This window comes from Anabrus simplex, chromosome 4 (assembly GCF_040414725.1).
Source record: "Anabrus simplex isolate iqAnaSimp1 chromosome 4, ASM4041472v1, whole genome shotgun sequence".
Taxonomy (NCBI): domain Eukaryota; kingdom Metazoa; phylum Arthropoda; class Insecta; order Orthoptera; family Tettigoniidae; genus Anabrus; species Anabrus simplex.
The window spans coordinates 259543931-259564146 of NC_090268.1; the positions used below are offsets into that span (position 1 = coordinate 259543931).

The 20216-nt window shown below is 40.8% G+C and overlaps 1 protein-coding gene across 3 annotated transcripts in view; it reads right to left on the reverse strand.

The window, feature by feature from the left end:
• LOC136871866 (E3 ubiquitin-protein ligase RNF123) overlaps positions 1 to 20216 on the reverse strand; it is a 320579-nt gene that overhangs the window by 87336 nt on the left and 213027 nt on the right. The gene's annotated exons all lie outside the window — the stretch shown is intronic.

Below are 20216 nucleotides of genomic sequence, written 5' to 3' on the forward strand. Positions count from 1 at the left end.
ATTGGGTTTACTGCATCTGTGTTCAATGTTGCTTGCTATACTGCCATCCTGCGAGAATACACATCCTAAATACCTATTTGAAATTATCTACCTGTTCCAGTTTTGTATTCTCAACCTGACATTCAGTTCTATTTTATCTCCTCATTCCAAGTACTCTCCTGCCATTGTACCTGTCTGCACCAGCAATCACTACTTTCATGTCTGTTACCGTACTTATAATTTATTAATAACATATAGGCCTACAGAGGGCATCAAGGTAGACTGATTATTTTATTTCTTGTGCTGTAGATCCATTAATATTAGATTGCACAGTTTCAATAGACCAAGTTGTTTGCATAGGACAAAATTCTTACTACAGTTATACCTGACAGAATCCCTCCCTGCCACCTTATAACTTTGTAACTTAGGTAGCCTTTATCTCCTCATTCCAAGTACTCTCCTGCCATTGTACCTGTCTGCACCAGCAATCACTACTTTCATGTCTGTTACCGTACTTATAATTTATTAATAACATATAGGCCTACAGAGGGCATCAAGGTAGACTGATTATTTTATTTCTTCTACTGTAGATCCATTAATATTAGATTGCACAGTTTCAATAGACCAAGTTGTTTGCATAGGACAAAATTCTTACTACAGTTATACCTGACAGAATCCCTCCCTGCCACCTTATAACTTTGTAACTTAGGCAGCCTTTATCTCCTCATTCCAAGTACTCTCCTGCCATTGTACCTGTCTGCACCAGCGATCACTACTTTCATGTCTGTTACTGTACTTATAATTTATTAATAACATATAGGCCTACAGAGGGCATCAAGGTAGACTGATTATTTTATTTCTTGTGCTGTAGATCCATATAAACAATGAAAAACAAAGATGAAAAATTCATTTGTAACTATTTTGACAGATGTTTCCACCAAAGTTTTGTAGATTTTAATCTACAACATAAAAAAACTGTATTTTGTGTGATATGATATTAAGGGGATATGATGGCAGAATATGTACATTATTTATAAAAAAAATATTCATATGACAGTTACATGCTTGTAATAAAAGGTTGAGTAGATTAATTACCCTGTAAGTCAATCCAAGATCTTACAAGGCCCATACACCCTACTCTGTCAAACATTCGTTTATATAATTGGTATTTACAAACAGTTTTGACAGGCAATGTAAGATATAGCAAAATTAAATCATTTACCACCTGAGGCCTAAATAACATTTTACTGTAGACGGCAATAGTAGTCTATTTAGTTGTTAGAAAGGCATACTCTTCACTTCTAAAAATAGAAGGCAAGGTGCTTGTTATTAGCACCTATTATTTTTTGCAGTGGTTGGTTCTCATTTTTGGTGAAATTGAAGGCAAAGTTTTCATTTTCCTTGAACTGATTCATAAGGAAAGTATTTCAGGATGGATAGATAGGCTTGGTCATGTTCATATCAGTAAAGAAGTTACATATGAACAATACACAGAAAGGCAAAATCAACATTGAGGTAAGAAAGAGAGTCCTACCAGACCTTTGCGGAAAAAGTTGTTACTCTGTACCAAGGAGTTTACCAGTAACTTGGATGGAAGTGCAGGATTTATATTAATTGGCTTATTATTGCCAAGTGAGCAATTAGATCAGCTTGCCAGTGCAAAGTTTGGGGAGACAGTACTTTATGCTTAGTGATGAGGGTAATAAACAAGACCTTGTGTGTAATTTACATGTAGTTTTGACAAGTATCAGTCTATTACACTGCCAACGTACTTATTAGAACAATACTCCAGAAGCTTTTCCTATAGTTATTAAGCTAGTGTACAGAGCACTAGCCTCACCTGAACTCCTCAAGAAATGTACACATATGTGAATACACAGAATCCTAAAGAGAATTTACTTTGGAAGAGATGTCCATAGACAACCTTTCTTCACAGCCATTTGGTAAAATTAGCTGCTTTCGAAGCTGCTGTAGTCTTCAATGATATAAATTAAGACAGGATTGTCATTCTTGCAAAGTTTGGATATGGACCTGGATTCTTTGCACAAAACACAGTAGACCTACAGAAATTCAGCAACATGCTTGTCATGAAAGCAATATGATACTATTCTGAACATGGCACAATAACAAAGAAGAGGAGAGGCGACAAGAGATTTGCAGAGGATCATGAGGGAGAGAAACAGTGTAAGGAACTCCATTGCTTTTATCATTTTCACAATATTCAGAGCATATGTGCATTTTTCTTTCTTTCAAAATTATTTACAGGATTGTAATGAAACTTGACACACTATTTCTACATTAGGTAATGTAAATTTTGACTGGAAGCATTTCTTGAAATGTCTATTATTTTGGTAGGTGGGATCTCACCAAGTGGTATGAAAAAAAAAAAAAAAAGCTGTTAACCTCCATCTAATAAACACCTCAAAATATCATTTGAAAAGACAGTAATTATGCCCCAGGATCCAGCATCATTAAAACAAATAAGCATAAATGGTATTAGTCTTAATATTTGAAATACAATGAGCCACTTTTGTGAGGCTTTTGTTGGAATTTTCACCCTGTCAAGAATTCTGGCTGTAGTGCTCTATGAATGGCATCATATATAATAGGAACAAATCCACTGATGTATTGTGAGCAATCCTAAATCTGTATAAGTCACCGATGACCAGAAACCTGTAGGCCTAAATAAATATATTTCCACTGTTGATGGTAGCACCTTCAAATTATGAATTCAAATTGATGTACATAACAGTTTTCAGTCCTTTTTATCAATACTTTATTAGAATCCTGCAGAATGCCACTAATCTTTTATTTGATATATTTTGCCACGGACATACAGTAGTTGTTTCGAAGGTGAACATCAGTTTTGACTTTAAACCTAAAAAAATCGTTGTGAATATTGAATTTAACGATAGTGTCAGCCTTTCCTCAGAACTTATACTTTTCCTGTAATTTGTTTGCCTGATGTTTATTATTGACTTCGTTTTTTCCTCTAATTCCTTATACCGTAATTATTGATGGGCATTCGGTACTAGTTCCGCAACGAAGGCACACTTTGGTGGAATTCTCCATGGCTCTTTACCTTGTCCACTGCGAACGTCTGGTTCTTTCCTTTCTCCTAATATATTCATAGGTTAGAATCATATTTCCACCCGAATTATCGCTTTCACAACACATTCTTTTTCTCTCGTGAATATGAATACATCTGTAGCCTGTACGGTACTGGGCGGGAGTATCAGCTGTTTCCGTGCAGTCGATCCCTCTCGATCGATGAGCAGTGTGACAGGGTAAATGAATTTAGTCGTTAGTACTCGATGCCAGTTGGTCGCTCTTGATCGTTCGATGCCCTGTGTGACAGCGGGCTAAGAGTTTAGCAGAAAGAGAGCAATGCAAGCTTATAATTTTCAAGCACATGCTCCCTGCTCAGGAAGCAAGAGCATATCGCATACGTTGTGATAGTACAGATATAACAACGTCTCGATATGTAGATTATTAGGTGTATTTCAGTGCCAATTTATTACATGTGTTATATATAGAATCCGGAATGTTTTGTATCCTAGGTATTGTTTGTATGTATTTATACAATACTTGAGAATTCTGTTCTAGAAGATGACGATGAAGAAGAACTGAAAGCTGCCACTTCCTGAAAACAAGGATACCTACATAAGAGTGTGTTTCATGCAGTCCAGTGTCCATTCTCTATTGTTTACTGTCCAGTGTACAGTATCTGTTGTCCTGTATCAGTCGTCAACCACCCGTTAACAAGTATCCATTTTCTATGGTCCTTTAGCAATGGTGGATTGTATATCGTGATGTATCCACAAAGACGAACACACAATGCTGTCGACTTGCGTACATGGATTTATTCACAATTATTTACAAATTAAATACACATAACCTTAATTACTGCCGTCGCAAACAAAACACTTCACTCCAAAAACATCAACAAACCACCATTTTAACAACTACCTATCATTAAGCACATGCCACACAGAGATTGCAATCTTAAAAACAAATGACTGATGACTGTTTACAAACATGTCGGCCATGAGGTCACAAGTACAACTCCTGTTAAACCATAACTGCAACTAAACAGTAATTCGTCTCTACCATCAAGACCACCTCCTTATATAGGTGCCTGACCAGGCTTCTAGAAAGATACATTACAAAATACCTTCTTGTAAATTCTAGAGTGCTCAATACATAGATATAATGTACAGAATATTCTCCATAGTTCTCATCTACCTAGTGCCATTCTGGATGTTACGGTGTGTTTCATAATACTGTAGTGGATTACAAATCATATAAATACAGGTAGTAATAAATTATATACAGGTTCCTACATTAACTGAACTCATATAAATGTCTATATACAGTACATGTTTCATGACATAACCTCACAAACAATGCAATTGTCCGACTTCATAAATAATAAATAATAATAATAATAATAATAATAATAATAATAATAATAATAATAATTGTACCGGGCGGTACTCCTCCGCTCCGCTAATTCAAACATTGCGCCAGTTGAAACTCCTCTACTGGAGGAAGCCTGAACTTTAACTACAGTGTTAATTCTCAAGTTTCTCAGAAGATGTCCCTACTTGTAAATTTTGAAGTGTTCTGAACTGTGTCGTTTTCGATGTATTTTTGTTTTGCCTGTAGTAAGAAGTGTGAACATTCTCTTCTAGATGGCACTACTGAAGGACTACAATTATGCACCCTAGTGCGAAGTGAAAGAACTGTGTTTTTGGAGAAATTTTGTGTTCATAAGTTTGTTCTTTGTTAAATTTCTTTCAGTCATTGTTTAGGTTGGCTGTATAACCCTTCACTTTCCGCCAGCTTTGAATTCGACCAATGAGTAATTTTTGTAATTAATTTCCCACCAATCCTGGTTTTCTTCTTCAGTTTTGACATGTAATCTTTTGGCCGTCCAATAAAATGCTTGTGGGCAGGTGTTCTTATTCTTGAAAGGTCTCGAATGTTCCGCGAGGGTATATAAACTGCTGATTTACGGGTCTCTGCACCACTTGAGTAACATCTATCAGTGTGTAAATTATGTAGCATGGGGCGGGTAGCGCCTCTTTCTTCGGGCAGCGGTTCATCAATAAGGTAATGGCCTTTTAATAACTTCTTTCTTGCTAGCTCAGCAGTTTAAACCTCGGGGCGGGTTCGAAACCTTTTCCATGTAACTTTCCTCTAAAATGTAAAAGACTCTTGATTTAAATTCTGCCTCTGTAACTACATATGGGGATAGAGAGTGCTTAACCCTCTCGAGCTCCCATTCATATTGCTTTGAGGTGAACTTATTTTCACAACCGTTTCTTCCCTTCTAATGTAATGTAAATAGTTTCCTTATATAAGTCACCTCTTTAGTATGGGATTAGCCCTTGCATAAGCGGCCTAGGGCCAAATTAGGTTTTAATAAAGTATATTCGGAGTGCAAGTTTCGCCTCCACTCAAGTTGGTATTTTGGAGGCCATGTAATTGACCTGTTTCTTAACTTAATAGGCCTCAGTAGGTTGGGTATTTTTACCCCTGTGTCTATGTCCTCGGAGGACAGCTTGAAGGTCGAGTTTGGTGTGGCCTTTAATAGGCTGGAACTTTGAGAGCGGGTTGCTCTTCCAAAAAATTTGTTTCTGTGTGCATCGAGGAGGCTTTACTGTGTAATTGGGAGCAAGAGCTCCTGGGAATGATTGGGGTCTTCTGCCCCTTTGTTGAATATTGTATATGGATAAAGTTGGGCTTATAGCTCAAGGATTGTAAGTCTGGGTATCGAAACCCAAATCCTGTAACTACTGTAATTGTACATTCTCGATTTGTTGTTAGGCTACTATGTACCTGTCATTCTTGTTATTTCTTGATTTTGCAAAGAAAATATAACCTTGTTAAATTTTAAATTAACTTTAATTTCGTAGATTGAGACCTATTCATTCCAGCACCTTCTTTCACCTCTAACTACCACGGATAACTCCGTAACAATAACAACAACAATAATAATAATAATAATAATAACAACAACAACAATTTGAGCTTGACACTTGCATTATTTACCCATGGGTGAGAATATTGTTTTCAAGTTATATCAGTTTATCACACTTGTGTCAATATCCTCCCTATAACTTGAAACAGTTTCCACAGTCTGTCACACTCCTAGACTTTGCCTTGGTCGTAGATTATATCTTCTCTCTTCCTTGACGTCGGTGGATGTGCTCTCCTCCTCTTGACCGGATTGTGCCATGTCAGGGGTCAGGGTTGCCTCGCTGCATTCTCCTCATGCCCAGACTGAGCTGTGTCGTCAGTAGTCTCTCCTCCAGGTGGACCTGTGGTAGTAACAGGTTTACTTTGTACGCACAGCAGTTGGGTGACTCGCCACAACTCTGATGCATGGACCTTGACAGGATGGTTGGTCTTTGGTAAGTAGACCCATGGCCCAGCTGCTTATCCACCTCGATGGGACCAACCTACTTACGTGCAAGACTTGCGTGAAACACTCCAATCTTATTACTGACTGGGTGGTTACGTCACAGTACTTGCTGGCCTGGTAGGAAGATCTGGGTCTCTTCGACATCTTGAGCCTTGGCCTGGGTACATCATCTTGACCAGAAGTGGGTGGTGGACAAATATCCCAATCCCTGGTGCCATATAGCTGTCGACAAAGGAACAGCTCTATTGGAGAATAGCCGGTGATACGGCTGGTGCGTCGTCACAGGGCAAAGAGTGACTGCGATATCTGACGGTCCCACAGTCGATGTTCTTTGTCTATCAGGTGGACCCGTAGCATCCTTTTCAGCTCCTGGTTCCGTCGTAGAGTTGGGTTGTAGATAGGGGTGGTCCAGTGCTCAACACCCCATATGCACCGTGAATAACCGTAGCGGCTGAAAACCTCATCTTGTAGAAGGCTGGTGATACGTCTCATCGTGGCTTCTGGTATCGGAAAGGCCTCAATCCATCTTGAGGAGGTCAGCAATTACTAGGAGCCCTGTTTTACCCCGTGGTGTTCTAGGGTAAGGACCCAACAAGTCCAGTGCTATGACCTCCCAAGGGCGTTGCAGCAGTCTTACTCGCTGACTGGAATCTGCCTTCCTGTTGCTCGCCTTGGTGTAGGCACAGATGTAGCACCCCGTCACATAGTCCAGGATGTCTGTCTGCATGCTGAACAAGAAGAACCTTTGTCGAATAGACTGATGCGTCTCTTTGCCTCCTGGATGTCCGGCTTCAGTGCTGTCGTGAAAATTCTTGAGGTTGTCCGTCATGTGCTGTCTGGGGATCATCACTACTGCAAGCGTGTCGGAGAGGTGTGATCTGTACATTAAGAGTCCTCCGTCAACCCGGAAGTTAAATTCTTGAATTCCCTCGGGACGAGCCGACTATTGGTGTTTTGTCTCCTAATCCACTGTGTCATGGTCCTTCAGGGCTCATCTTGTTCTTCCCACTGTTTGATTACTCCCAGATCAAGTTCCTTCTCGATGGTCATAAGGACAGGTTCCTTAGGCTCACTCTAGTTTTTTCGTGGGAACTCCTTCTCGACAATGGTGCTCCTAGCTTCAGGTACCATCGCCGGGTGCCTGGATAAGCTGTCTGCTCCTATGTTGGTCAGTTCTGGGACATGACACATATTGAAATCAAATTTTGTGATTAACAGAGTCCATCACAGTATTATCGGTGTAGAGCTGGAACTTCTTTCCCTCCAAGCAGCCTCTGAATTTGCCCATGACCCACACCACGGCTAAGGCTTCCTTCTCGGCAGTGCAGTAGCGTTGTTTGGTGGGAGATAGCTTTCTGCTGGCATACTCGATGTCCCTTCCGCCATCACTCCTCACCTGGAATAACACTGCTCCTAAGCCGGAAATGATGGCGTCCGTCTGCAGGCACATCTTCCGTTGAGGGTCAGGATGGGCTAGACCAGGAGCGTTGCGTATCGCAGCCTTAATATCTTGGAATGCTGCCTCTTCCTTGCTGATCCATTGGAACGGGCGATTGTTATGGAGTAGATCGGTGAGTAGTATTGCCTTCTCATCAAAGTGTGGCACGAAGCTGCTATAACATCCACACAAGCCAAGGAACTGACATACTTGTCGCTCGGTCCGCAGTCGTTCAGCTTCTTCGATAGCTCGATTCTTCTCCGGTGTTCTTTCTAAGCCTTCAGATGGTAGGGCATGGCCAAGATAATCTACGCAGGACTGGGCGAAGTGGCACTTGTCCAGTTGGCAAGTCAGTCCATGAATCTTCCGTTGTTCCAGTACTTTCTTCAGATGTGCAAGGTATTCTTGAAAATTCTTGCTGTGAATTAAAGTGTCGTCGAGATACATTTGGCAAAAATCTCCAACATATCCTGATAATACCTTATCCATCAGTCGCATGAAGTGGCAGGAGCATTCTTCAATCCAAAAGGCATTACTGCAAAGCGGTACAATCCTCTCGGTGTCTTGAAGGCGGTCAATGGTCTAGAACTTTCCTTGACCTCCACTCGCCAGTATCCGGAGTCGAGGTCCAGAGTGCTGAAAACCTTAGCCCAGTTACTTGTTTCAGCGAGTCTTTCAGGTCGGGCATGGGGTAAGCATCACTAACGGTCTTCTTGTTCAAGCTGCAGAAGTCCACATACAGTCGATACTCCCCATTATTCTTCTTCTTCTTCATCTTATTCGGAAGGACGATAGGTGAAGCCCAAGAGGATGTAGGGGTTCAATGAGACCTTGCCCTTCCGCATCTCTTGAATCTTCTGGATGATGAAGTTGCGCTTATCTGGGTTGATTGAATGTGTATGTTGCTTGATGGGTGAATAAGCGCTGCATTCAATGGTGTGTGTTACAGTGGCAGTCCCTCCTATTTTATTGGTGATCACTTGCAGAAAGTCCTTTAAGGTGTGTCTCAGCTCCTCTTCTTCTCGACTTCCGTATCCTTGCGAGTCCGGAGATTTCCATCGTGCCAGGCGACCCTCAGATGTCTGTCTTTTCCCAAAAACGACTTCATGAGCTGCATAGTCTAGGATTACCTTGTATTCCACCAGAAAGTCATGACCTAATATGATGTCAGGTATCAGGTTCTGAATCACTGCAACATCAATTACAATAGGCATGTTCTTGCATTTAGCAGTTAGGTTAGTCTGTCCTTGAATGGAATAGGTTACCCCGTCCACTGATCACACTACCCTTCCGAGATGGTGAGACTTCATAGGTTGCAGTAATCTGGCAAAAGACCCGTTGCCCAATTAATGACTTGCTTGGCTGTCGAATATGGCTGAGAAGCTCTGTTGCCAATATGGCTGAGAAGCTCTCGTTGCCTATCCTCAAGATGATCGCTGAGCAAGATTGGTCTGTTCTACACACAATTTGACAAATCCCTCTCCTGCTTGTCCAGGGTTGCTTGTCCGTCGTGTTTTGAGGCGCCTTCCTGTTCCCGGTCCCATCCCCTCTTAATCCAGAGTGGGCCGGACCTAGTTTCTCCAATGTAAGTCTGGGCACTTGTTCTTCAGGTGTCCCATTCTTCCACACTGGTAGCATTTCCTAACTGCACCGGTCTCTTCCGTAGCTTTGCTCTTATGTTAATCCTTCATCTGGGCGATGATTTTGTGTAGATCATCAAAGGGATCTCGGTTGTGATACTTTCACTATGGGTCGAATCTTAGTGGAGTAGCTCTGTGATGTCTGGTAAGATCTCGTTTTTGCTTCCATCCGGGTGCAGACGCTTGAAGAGTTGGTACTTCTGTAGGACGAAGGCGCTAGCTCTCATGCCAGTGGGTTGTGCTTCCGTCAGTAGCTTCCTTTTCACGGAGCTCTTCACCCCTTTGGAATTAAACCTGGCGGGGAATTCCCTCTTGAAGTCCGTCCACTTTAAATTTAAACCCTTCAAGTTATTCCACCAAGTAGCAGCTTTCCCTTTTAATCGCGGTGTGATGAGTTGCACAAAGATGTCCTCCGGTAGATTAGTCCTTTCTAACAGACTGACCGATCCTCGATGAAGCTAGTCGGGTTCTCTTCCAATTGCCCATGGAATTCTGGAAGGCTGTCTATAATTACCTTCAGGTCTAGGTGTGCTGTATTGCCAGTTAGGTTTGAGGGGGTTAGAGGTGTGGTGATATGTCCTGTTTGAGTTAATCTATCTTCTACTGCATGAAGAATGTTTTCCCTTATATTCTGCACATCTCCCTTGATGGTCAAAAACCTATTTTCTAACCTTTCTTCAACAGCAGAAATACGGCTCCCAAAATTTCCCTCGACGGCAGAGATACGGCTTTCAAAATTTCCCTCAACGGTAGAAATTCTCTCCTCGACCTTTTGCTTTATGCTGGAAACCTCAATTTCCACCTCCTCCTTGAGGTTTGAGATGTCCCCTTCCAGCTGGCTTACTCTACTATCGATCTGGTCAACCTGTCCCAGTTTTGACCTGATGTCCGATATCTGCTGCCTTAATCGACTGGTGATGTTGCTAATTTGTGAAGAAATTTTGTCATATATGGTTAAAATTTTTGATTCTAAGCCCTGTCCTACTTTGTAAACCTGCATGTACACTTGTGCAATTTGTCCAGTTAAAACTGGATTAGCTTGAGAAATTTTGCCAGAAAGTTTGGCATTTACTTTCAAAATATGGTATGTAATCTGTTCTGTTAGGGCAGAATTGACGTCTAAAATTTTGTCTGAAAGTTTGCCATTTACTTTCGAAATCTGATCCGTAATCTGTCCTGCTAGGCCATAATTGTCGCCTGAAATTTTGTCAATTACTTTCGAAATGCTGTCTGATTAGGTAGAATTGAGTGTCTGTATCTTGTTAACTTAGAACACATTTTGGTCATATTTACCTCATCTTCCGATGTTTAGTCTGGATCTTCGTCGACTTCGATAAAAAACTTTTCGGGATCTTCTCCTTTTACCAGCGAGATCCTTGCATAACCGCATCTGCAGCTATTTCTTCTTCTCGTTCGTTGGGAGATTTCTCTTGGTGAGCTCGTCTTTGAGCTGTTTTGCTGACATATTCTCTAGTATCACTTGCATTTTCATCTATTTCGCACTACACTCGTATTCACTTGTAAATTTTTGTGTCCTGTCCCATGGTTGCCAATATTGTATCCACAAAGACGCACAAAAAATGCTGTCAACTTGCGTACACAGATTTATTCACAAACATTTACAAATTAGATACACATAACCTTCATCACTGCCATCGCAAACAAAACAGTTCACTCCAAAAACATCGACAAACCACCATTTTAACAACTGTCTATCACTAAGCACATGCCACATGGAGATTGCAATCTTAAAACAAATGACTGATGACTGTTTACAAACATGTCGGCCATGAGGTCACAAGTACAACTCCTGTTAAACCATAACTCCAACTAAATAGTAACTCGTCTCTACTATCAAGACCACCTCCTTATATAGGTGCCTGGCCAGGCTTCTAGAAAGATACATTACAAAATACCTTTTCGTAAATTCTAGAGTGCTTAATACATACATATAATGTACAGAATATTCTCCATAGTTCTCGTCTACCTAGTGCCATTCTGCATGTTACAGTGGTTTCCATAAGACGGTAGTGGATTACAAATCATATATACAGATAATAATAAATTATATACAGGTTCTTACATTAACTGAACTCATATAAATATCTATAAACAGTACATGTTTCATGACATGAAATTCACAAACAATGCGATCACCTGACTACGTAAATAATAATAATAATAATAATAATAATAATAATAATAATAATAATAATAATAATAATAAATGGATGGAAGCACTTTATAGCCATACATTACAATTCACAACAACAACAACAACAACGATGATAATAATAATAATAATAATAATAATAATAATAATAATAATAATAATAATAATAATAATAATAAATTCAAGCTCTATACTTGCATTATTTACACATGGGTGAGAGAATATTGTTTTCAACTTATATCAGTTTATCACACTTGTGTCATAGTTACTGTTGGGTACCTGATACCTTGAGTGTTGTTGAACTGCTTTAGCCTGGCTTTACGGGCTGAGTTCATAATAATGTTAACGTTTTTACATCCCACTAACTACTTTTGATAGTTTTCAGAGATGCCAAGGTGCCAAAATTTAGTCTCATACGAGTTTTTTTATGTGCCAGTAAATCTGTTGACACGAGGCTGATGTATTTGAGCACCTTCAAATACCACCAGACTGAGCCAGGATCGAACCTGCCAAGTTGGGGTCAGAAGGCCAGCGCCTCAACCGTCTGAGCCACTCAGCCCGGCTAACTAAGCTCTGAGGAGATAGTGGGTTCGATCTCCACTGTTAGCAGCCTTGAGGATGGTTTTCCATTGTTTCCCTTGGGGTCAGAAGGCCAGCGCCTCAACCGTCTGAGCCACTCAGCCCGGCTAACTGAGCTCTGAGGAGATAGTGGGTTCGATCTCCACTGTTAGCAGCCTAGAGGATGGTTTTCCATTGTTTCCCATTTTCACACCAGGCAAATGATGGGGCTGTACCTGCACCAAGATCACTTCCTACACAGTCCTAGCCCTATCCTTCTGTCACTGGAAGACCTGTATTGTGTTGGTGCAATGTAAAATAAGTAGTAAAAGAAAACATTCTGAAGAGAAGACGACTTGTATTTTGCAAAATGAACAGTACAGCTAAAATAGTACCGGTATTAAAATCTGTGTGTGATGGTAAGGTACAGTATTGGATATACTACATGGACCAGGATACTGTGTCAATGGTAAAATCTATGAGACTTGCATATCATTACACAAATTTATCAAAGTGTGTCACTTTTGAAGTTGTTCGTCGAGCCGGTCGACTACTACAAAGGATAGTAAATACCGGTAGCAATCCTATTCAGTAGTTAAAGAATAGGAGACATGTTTTCCCATACTCTTATTTCAAATTAAGATTTGTGTTTATATGTTCACGTGTTCGGAGAAAACTTCCCAGTTTATTTGGTAGTATTGTTTACATGTTTGCTACAAGTGTCTGATGAAACGGATCTCCATGGATATATCATTACAAATATACCTAGTTTTTCCAAAGCTACGGTGGAGGTTTCATTTAAGGTACATAACCCTACTGCAGTTCCCATCCTTTTAGTCATTTTCAGGGGGTTAGGTAAGGCCCAAAGCAGACGTAGCAAAACACAGCATCTTGTACATGCCCTGAGAGAAGTATATGATCATGCTTTTATTTAAAATCACGGGAACCATTTTGGTGAAGACTGCCACCCAAATTTACGGACTTTTTAATTATTATAATTTAGAACCCTCCCTGCAAACAATGTGACCTTGCCGCGGTGGGGAGGCTTGCATGTCCCAATGAAGCAGATAGCCGAGCCACAGGTGCAACTGTATCGGATGGGTATATGTTGAAAGATCAGACTATGGAATGGTTCATCGAAAAGGGGGTAGTAGCCTTTCAGAAGTTGCAAGGGCGGCAGTCTAGATGACTGACTGATATGGCCTTGTAATAATAGTCAACGCGGCTTAGCTGTATTGATACTGCTACACGGCTGAAAGCAACGGGAAACTAGAGCCGTAACTAACTCCTGAGGACATGCAGCTCTCTCTCTGTATGAATGATGTACTGATGATGGATTCCTCCCAGGTAAAATATTCTGGAGGTAAACTAGACCCATTCGGATCTCCGGGTGGGGACTACACAAGAGGGGGCAATCATCAGGAAGATGGATACTTCTAACATTCCACGCTCTGACTCGCAGAATATCAGTATCCATCTTCCTGATGATTGCCCCCTCTTGTGTAGTGCCCACCCGGAGATCCGAATGGGGGTCTACTGATATTCTGCGAGTCAGAGCGTGGAATGTTAGAAGTTTGAATCGTTGAGGTAGGTTAGAGAATCTGAAAAGAGAGATGGATAGACTAAAGTTAGATGTAGTTGGTATAAGTGAAGTACGTTAGCAGGAAGAACAGGATTTTTGGTCAGGTGACTTCCGAATTATCAACACAAAATCCAACAGGGGTAATGCAGGAGTTGGTTTAATCATCATCATCATCCTAAACCATCTCCAGTTTCCCGGGTGTGGTATATGAGCCTCCACCATCTCATCCTGTCCTTGTACCATTCTTCCTCCACTAACTTGTCCCAATCATGACCTCTCAGCATTACATCGCTCTTAACTAAATCTATCCATTTCCTTCATGGCCTTCCCACGGGTCGTCTTCCGTCTACCTTTCTGTCAAATTCCTTCCTTGCAGTTCTGTTTACTGGCATCCTCTTCATGCGACCAAACCACTTCAGTCTTGATATCTGAATCTTATTTAGGAGAGAATTATCTATTCCTACTTCTTCTCTAATTTTCTCATTCCTAATCTTGTCTTTCCTGGTTTTCTGGATCATAGTGCGTAGGAATTTCATTTCAGCTGCCTGAAGTTTGGAATTATCTCTATTGGTCAGTGTTGTGGTTTCGAGAGTGTATGTAAGAACTGGTGTATAATAGGACTTGTACAATGTCATTTTTGTTTTCATGGGTATTTGCTCATCCCACAGCAGGTGTCTTACCTGGTGGTAAAATTGTGCTGCCTTATTGATTCGATTGTTCACCTCATGTTTTGCTAGGTTGTCATTTGATATAACGCTACCCAAGTATTTGAAAACTGGAACGCTGTCCAGTTGAGCTTCATTTAACATGACTATTGGTTCTGCTCCTTCCCCATACACTTTCATCACCACCGTCTTGGTCTTGCTGATGTTTAAACCATATTTCTTAAACTCCTCATTCCAGCTTTGTATTCTCTCTCCCAATTCATCTTCTGAGTCACTCCAGATTGCAACATCATCTGCAAATGTGAAGGCTTTGATATCTCCGTGTTCTTTCCTTTTAATAGATTTCATTACTACATCCATTACAATAATAAATAGAAGTGGTGACAATGAGTTGCCCTGCTACACTCCTCTCTTTGTTTCAAACCAGTCCGACAAACCACGTCCTACTTGAATACAGCTTCCGTTCCCACTATACAACATTTTCACTTTGTCTATGAGGCTGTCTCGCACTTGAAGTTCTTTCATGCATTGCCAAATTCTTTCCCTTGGTACACTATCGTATGCTTTCTCAATGTCCAAAAATATTAGGAATAAAGGCTTGTTCTTCTCCCAGTATTTTTCCATTAGCATCCTAATTGCAAATATAAGGTCTGTAGTTGACCTTCCTGGTCTGAAACCATACTGCTCTTCTTCCAAAATTGGTTCAACAATATCTCTGATTCTGGTCTCTATTATTTTTTCCAATATTTTCAGGACATGAGACAGTAGTGTGATACCACGGTAATTAGTACATTTTCGTCGGCTTCCTTTCTTGAACAGGGGTACAATGATGCCCATCTTCCAGTCCTCAGGAATAGTATTTTCCTCCCATATCTTGTTGAGCAGTCTATAGAGCCATTGGATTCCTGGAACTCCCGCTGCTTTCAGCACATCTGCACTTAGTTCATCTACGCCCACTGCCTTTCCTTTCTTCATGCTCTTGAGCGCATTTTCAACCTCAAGCCATGTAATTGGTGGTTCAGTTGTGGTTCCTCGACTTGGCTCTCCTCTATCCATTGTTATGTTTTCTGTATCTCCATTCAGCAGCTTTTCGAAATAGATCTTGAGTTCTTGTTTAATTTCTCCCTCTTCTTGTGCCAGAGTTCCATCATCACGTTCTATTGCTTTTATGGTCTCTTGATCCCTTCGCTTGTTTTTCACTACTCTGTATAGCAATTTCATATTTCCTCTACTGTCCTCTTCCAGTTTGTCTGCAAACTCATTCCATTTCTTCTCTTTTTCTTCCCTTACAATGTTCTTTACAGCAAGTTTCTTGTTCCTGTATACTCCTTGAAGTCTTTGTATTTCTTGTTCATTTCGTTCTTGTTCCTGTTTTTGTTTCTCCTTATCCAGTGCCTTCTTTATTTGGTTTCTTTCTTTCACCGCTGTTTTCACTCTATCTTTCCACCATGGTGTCTCCTTTTTTCTTTTGATAGAACTTGTAACTCCACATAGGTTTTTGGCTTCTCCCACAAAGGTGTCTTTGAAGGCCTTCCATTCTTCATTAACGCTGGTTATTTCACACTTCGGCAAACTCTGTTGAATCCTTAGTTTGTATTCTTCCTTTATTTGGACTTCTTGCAACTTCCAAGTTTTAATCCTTGGTTTTTTCGTAATAAGTTTCTGCGTTTCATTTGTCTTATGTTTGAAGTCTACTACCAACAATCTGTGGTCACTGTCCATGCTTTCACTAGGGATGACCTTTACATCTGTGATGTAGCTGCCACCATCTTTATTTGTGATTACGTAGTTAATCAATGTTCTATACTGGCCATCCCAACTGTACCTTGTTATTCTGTGACTGTCTCTTTTTTTGAAGAATGTATTTTTGATTATAAGATCACTTCTTCTGCACAGATCTAATAGTTGTTCTCCTTCTGGGTTCCTTTGTCCAAATCCATGTGGACCAATGATGTCCTCGTACCCAAGTCTGTCTACCCCAACTTGCGCATTTAGATCTCCAATAATAATAACATTTTCCTCATTAACAGTATCTTCCAGGTCTTGCCGAAATTTCTCTTTGTCTTCCTCACTGCAGCCTGTCTGTGGGGCATACACTTGTATGATGGTGTACTTAGTGTTCTCCAGTTTCATGGACATTTTAATGATTCTATCACTTTTGCAGATAACTTCAGCTGTAGCATCAGTCCTTTCGTTAATTAAGAATCCAACACCATTTTTCGCTACCTTCTCCTGTCCACTCCAGTACAATTTATAACCTCCACGAAGTGTCTTACATCCAATCCCTTTCCATTTGGTCTCACTTAATCCCAATATTGATATTTTTCTTCTATCCATCATGTCTAGGAGTTCTTCTAACTTTCCAGTTAATGATAGAATGTTCATAGTTCCAATTCGGTATTTGGGTCTCTTTTTTATTTTGGGTTTCCTTTCAGAACATTGTATATCATCAGCCTTACGGTCATCACACTTTACAATTGTCTGAGAGGACGTGTCAGTCCGGTCTATAATATTCTTTCCGAGGCTCTTTTTCTTATTGAAAGCAACTATACTCAATACTCTCCTGCTGACTTGCTAGGCCTAACGCATAAGAGGATTTTCTTTCAGGGTTTACTCCCTTAGCCTTTGAGGATACCTTCCTCATCCTACAAGGCAGTAGGTTCCATCTGTACACCCCAGAAGGATGGGTTGCCTCTTCCGCCATCTCCGCCGTACCGAAGTCCATCTTCTCCGCCGTAGATGCCGTTGAGGTCTTCACCCTTAACCCAGGGCAAGGACCCTCCATATTTATGACCCCTGGAGAGAGGGTGTCCCAGTATTTTAAAACCCCCAGGAATTGGGCTACCTGTTGGTCCGCGGGTTGTATTGGTTATTTCAACCAGCCCTACATAATGAATAAGAAAGTAGGGCAGCGGGTAAGCTACTACGACCAGCATAGTGAAACAATTATTGTCATCAAGATAGACACCAAACCAATGCCCACCACAATAGTGCAGGTCTATATGCCTAGTAGTTCAGCGGATGATGGAGGAAATCGAAAGAATATTTGAAGAGATAGAAGATTTAATAAAATATGTGAAAGGTGACGAGAACCTAATTGTGATGGGAGACTGGAATGCAGTGGTAGGCCAATACTTGGTTCACAAAGGACGAGACCTGGAGACACTGGAAGGTATCAAATAGACTTCATTATGATTAGGCAGGGATTCAGAAACTAGGTGTTGGATTGCAAAACTTTCCCAGGAGCAGATGTGGACTCTGACCACAACTTGTTGGTCATGAAATGCCATCTGAAGTTGAAGAAATTGAAGAAAGGAAAGAATGCAAAAAGATGGGATCTAGACAAGTTGAAAGAAAAGAGTGTGAGGGATTGTTTCAAGGAACATGTTGCACAAGGGCTAAATGAAAAGGCTGAAGGAAACACAATAGAGGAAGAATGGATAGTCATGAAAAATGAAGTCAGTAGGACTGCTGAAGAAATGTTAGGAAAGAAGAAAAGATCAACTAACAATCAGCGGATAGCTCAGGAGATTGATGAACGATGAAAATACGAGAATGCTAGAAATTAGGGCAGAAAAGAATACAGGCGATTAAAGAATCAAGTGGATAGAAAGTGCAAGGTAGCTAAGGAAGAATGGCTGAAGGAGAAGTGCAAGGATGTTGAAGGTTGTATGGTCCTAGGAAAGGTAGATGCTGCATACAGGAAAATCAAGGAAACCTTTGGAGAAAGGAAATGTAGGTGTATGAATATTAAGAGCTCAGATGGAAAGCTACTTCTAAGGAAGGAAGACAAAGCAGAAAAATGGCAGGAACACATCGAACAGTTGTATCAAGGTAAAGATGTAGATAATTTGGTTCTGGAACAAGAAGAAGCTGTTGATGCTGATGAAATGGGAGACCCAATTTTGAGGTCAGAGTTTGACAGAGCTGTGAGTGACCTCAATAGGAACAAGGCACCTGGAATTGATGACATTCCCTCTGAATTACTGACTGCCTTAGGAGAAACCAGCAAGGCAAGGTTATTCCATTTAGTGTGTAAGATGTACGAGACAGGAGAAGTCCCATCCGATTTTCGGCAGAATGTTGTTATACCTATTCCCAAGAAAGCTGGTGCTGACAGGCGTGAAAACTACCGTACCATTAGTTTAGAATCTCATGCCTGCAAAATTTTAACACGTATTATTTACAGAAGAATGGAAAAACAATTTGAAGCTGAGTTGGGAGAAGATCAATTTGGCTTCAGAAGAAATGTAGGAACACGTGAAGCAATCCTGACTTTACGTCTGATCTTAGAGGATCGAATCAAGCAGGACAAGCCCACGTACACAGCGTTCGTAGATCTAGAAAAGGCATTCGATAATGTTGACTGGACCGAGCTATTTAAGATTCTGAAGGTGAATGGCCCTTGGGGGAGCCTGTAACCCCTAGAGGGCGCGTCCCCAGGTGGAGGATAGGGGAATGCCTCCCAGATATGGGTGGTAGGAGGGAAATGAAATACCTCCCGCGGACCAACAGGCAGGTAGCGTCTGATCCAGAGTGGGCGGCTACACCCAGCATCTGTTCTCCATGTTAGGAGTGGCTATATTCATACAGGGGAAGGCAATGGAAAACCACCCCAGTGACAATATTCCCAGGAAGTTACTATGGAGAGAAAGAATAAATCAAAGGTCCCTAGTCCCGGGGAGCCCTTAAGTGGGCAAGGGGTGCTAAGAATCCCCCGATTTAACATAATTAAAAATCAACTACGTATAGCTACATGGAACGTTAGAAGTTTATATGCAGCTGGAAAGCTGGAAAATATGATTCAAGAAGCCAGACGACTGAAAATGAACATCTTAGGAACCAGTGAAGTACGCTGGCCAGGTTCTGGATTGTGTCGCCATGAACATGGCACACTCTACTACTCTGGCAGGGACCCGGAAGACCGCAATCACTGGAATTGAGTAGGTGTGTTCGTTTCGGCGAACTATGTCAGATATGTCGAAAACTTCATACCAATCTCTGACCGTATAATGCTGTTACAGATGCAGAGTCAGCCCTTTAATGTAAGCATTATACAAGTATATGCTCCAACAGCAGACACAAAACATGAAGACGTTGATCGGTTCTATCATATGCTGAATAAGGTATGCAAAAAACTCAACAGCACTGACATAATAATAATATCAGGAGATTTCAATGCCAAAATTGGGCAAGGTAGAAGGTCTGACTTAGTGGGAGAATATGGATTGGGTTCAGCTAACCAAAGAGGAGGAGACAGTCTATTCCAATTCTGCCAAGAGCAAGATCTAGTTGTTTGTAACACTTGGTTCAAACTTCATAAACGGCACCTCTACACATGGATTTCACCACTAGAAAAGGAAACAGGAAGACCAATCAGGAATCAGATTGATTATATTCCAGTTAACAAAAGATTTAGAAATATTGTCAAACGAGCAACAACATATCCTGGAGCAGATATTGGGTCCGACCATGTGCCATTAGTGGCAGATATCAGATTGAAATTGAAAACCACCACATCAAAGCAAGTGTCTAGCAAGTTCGATGTTACCAAATTGCGAGATGATACAATTAAAAAAGCAGTAATACAAGACCTGAACAACAAAATGCTAACCAACAATAGCAACAACAATCACAACAGTACAGAATATCAATGGAAAATATTACATGATACACTGTTAAAAGTCTGTAAGGTTAATCTTACATCAACAAGGCAAAAGAAGCAGAGATGGATGACTGATGAAATACTTG